The sequence below is a fragment of the Crocuta crocuta genome, unplaced genomic scaffold, assembly GCF_008692635.1.
Source record: "Crocuta crocuta isolate KB4526 unplaced genomic scaffold, BGI_CrCroc_1.0 scaffold339, whole genome shotgun sequence".
Taxonomy (NCBI): Eukaryota; Metazoa; Chordata; class Mammalia; order Carnivora; family Hyaenidae; genus Crocuta; species Crocuta crocuta.
Window position 1 is genome coordinate 2,669,908 of NW_027530357.1, and position 3,537 is coordinate 2,673,444.

Below are 3,537 nucleotides of genomic sequence, written 5' to 3' on the forward strand. Positions count from 1 at the left end.
AATCTACTCTCTAGTTCTGAGTTGGGCTTTTTAAGATTTCACACAATCATACAGTATTTGACTTTCTCTGTCTGACTTATTTCACTTAGCATAATACCCTCAAGGTTCATTCATGTTGTCCAAAAACCCAAATGGCAGGATTTTCTTTTTTTTTTTTTTAATGCTTTTTTAATGTCTAGTTGTGACTGTTTATAATTGGTTAGAACCTCCCTGGAAATGGTTACAATATAGTTGCTGAAGTTTGAGGTGAGCTTGAGGGGATTTTAAAATGGTGTCCACTTCAGAGACTGATACTGATGAAAAACAAACCATCTTCCATATCCTTGTGTGCTATTTTTTTTTTAACTTTTTTGATGTTTTATTTATTTCTGAGAGAGAGAAAGAGACAGCGTGAGCAGGGGAGGGTCAGAGAGAGAGGGAGACACAGAATCAGAAGCAGGCTCCAGACTCTGAGCTGTCAGCACAGAGCCCGACGCGGGACTCAAACTCACGAACCGTGAGATCATGACCTGAGTTAAGTTGGACGCTTAACCGACTGAGCCACCCAGGCGCCCCCACTTGTGTGCCATTCTTTCCCACAACTTGGGGGAAGCAGGGCTGAGATAGAGACAGATTTTGGGTGGTATTATTTGAATACCTAGATCCTGCCATGTCTGAAGCTCTATCTTTGGATTTGTGTGGTCATATGAGCCAATGTAATTTCCTTTTTGTGTAGGTGGGCTTGGGCTCTCCTCCCCCCCACCACCACATAGCTAAAAGTCTCCCCAGCTGTGTTCTGCATTTATTCAAGAAGTGTTTTTTAAAACTTACTGTCAAGAATTGTGGTAAAATACACACAATATAAAACTTACAGTCTTAACCATTTCTAAGTGTACAACGCGGTAGTGTTAAATATATTCACATCATTGTACAGTCAATCTCCATAACTTCTTCGTCTTGCAAAACTGAAACTCTATACCCATTAAACAAAAACTCCCTCTTTCCCTCCCCACCCCAGCCCCTCAAAGCAGCCATCCTACTTCCTGTTTGTGTGAGTTTGACTGCATTAGATACTTTATGTAGGTGATGTCACATGATGTATGTCTTTTTGTGACTGGCTTATTTCACTTAAGCCTAATATCTTCAGGGTCCATCCAAGTTGCAGCATGCGTCAGAATGTCCTTCCTGTTGAAGGCTGAATAATATTCCATTGTACATATATACGACATTTTCTTTATCTGTTCATCCATGGATGGACCCATGTGTTGCTTCCACATTTTAGCTGTTGCGAATAGTGCTACTGTGAACATGGGTATACAAATATTTCTTTGAGACCTTGCTGTTAATTCTCTTAGACATATAGCCCGAGGCGGAATTGCTGGATCAAATGGAAATTCGATTTTTAACTTTTTGAGGGACTGCCTTAACTATTTTCCACAGTGGCTGATCACCATTTTACCCCCTGCTGTGCACAAGGGTTCCAACTTCTTTACATCTTCACAAATACTTATTATTTTCTGTTTCTTCACTCCTAATGGGATTGAAGGGGTATCTCATTGTGGTTAATACATTTTCATCATGTGTCTTACACTGTGCTAGTGCACACAGGCACATTTGGAGCTTGTGCACAGTAAATATAGACAAATAATTAATCCCATGTGTGCAGATTGCTCTAAAGGAGCAATTACGGGGTGGGAGGTGGAGGGCTTGACTAATTCTGGAGAAGGGGCATCTCTTAAAGACGTAGTAGTTGCTCCATGCATCCTTCTTGGATGGGGACTTTTCCACACTGCTGTCTTAGGAGGCTTCTGGGGAGGTAACCTTCTGGCTGCTGAGTTTTCTGAGGCCCACGGGCCCTTTCATAGCACACAGCAGCTTTTGGGACTGGGGCTTGCCAAACATCTTCAAAGGTCCCCGAAGAGCTCTTACTCCAGCAAACAGTTTCCCATCAATAAACAGGGCAGTGCTTCCTGCCCAGATGCCTGTTAAATTTGTCTCCTCTCACAGAGTGTCTCTCTTCGCCAAATGTTCTTGTTGGGCAGGGTGCTCTGGTGACTGAGGGCCCTGGTTTTCTGGGATACCATTTGCCAGCTGGTGAGCAGAGGTTGGATGGTCACGGGGGGGTGAGGGGGAGCATGGTAAATGGGGCCAAGAGAGGTGGCAGAATAACTGCTGTGCGGGTGCATTTTCTATAATTCCTCTTCTAAAACTCTGATTTTCTTTTCTAAAGTGCCAGATTTGGGCTTGATGGTTCCCATCCTGCTTGGCATTTGGCGAGTTTGAAAGGCAAGGGTTAGGGCAGCTGTTTCAACACTTTATTTAAAAAGAGACACATAGGGGCACCTGGGTGGCTCAGCTGGTTAAGCATCTGGCTTTGGCTCAGGTCATGATCTTACGGTTCGTGGGTTTGAGCCCCACTTTGGGCTCTGTGCTGGCAGCTCAGAGCCTGGAGCCTGCTTCAGATTCTGTGTCTCCCTCTCTCTCTGCCTCTTCCCCACTCATGCTCCATCTCTCTCTGTCTTCCTCAAAAACAAATAAACATTTAAAAAAAGAGAGAGATAGATGTAACGGAGGATGTTCTTAGGGTGACCTACCCAGAGTCATGCTCAGTTCTTAGAAGAGTAGCTGCAATGGCACTCTCAATCAGAGAAGGGGATAACCTGGACTTCGCTAATCCCAGAACTCATCATTAGGCTCATGGACACTCCAGCTGGAGCCCCTTCTCTCCAGTCTCCACATTGTAGAGCCCACCTGTTTCCCTCAGTCAGTAGTGCCTTTGACCTTCCCTCCCCCAAGTCAGTAGTGAAGCCCCTGGCTCCCACCTCCCCACTTTGTTCCAGAGATAGGAGAAGGTTTCTTTCCCTCCCCACCTCCTGACACAGACGTATCTGGAGAGATGTGTCTCCTCCCTCAACAGAGACCTTTTCAGAATAAGCCTTTCCTTCCTGTTTGCTTAATTCAGAGGTCTCCAAGAGTGATTCTCTCAGAAAAAAAGTAGAAGTCTTTCCTCCTCTTCTTACTATGTAGAACTCTATCTGAAAAGCAAATGAAAAAATACTGGTGGCTTTCAAATAGGTGTTTGTCTGGGGCACCTGGGTGGGTCAGTCAGTTAAGCGTCCAACTCCTGATTTTGGCTGAGGTCGTGAGATTGAGCCCTGCTTATGGCTCCCAGCTGAGCATGGAGCTTGCTTAAGATTCTCTCTCTCTCTCTCTCTCTCTCTCTCTCTCCCTCTCTTTCCATCTGCCCTTGTCCCCTGCTCTCTTTCTCTCACAAAACAAAATAAAATAGGTGTTGGTCTTTTGCTTCAAGCTTACAAGGTGGTACAAAATATCAGGGTCCAGTTTCACAGCACAAATGAATAAATGAATGATTGAATGTACTCTCTTTCTAGGTACACATATATGTATATGGTAAAATATAGTCTATATAATTTTATATAGCATAGGTAGTATATAACATATAGAGAGTACTATCTATAAACATATGTACTTTTCTCTAGATAGCACATAGATAGTAAAATTTATTTATTATATGTAATAAATTATATACTACATTAC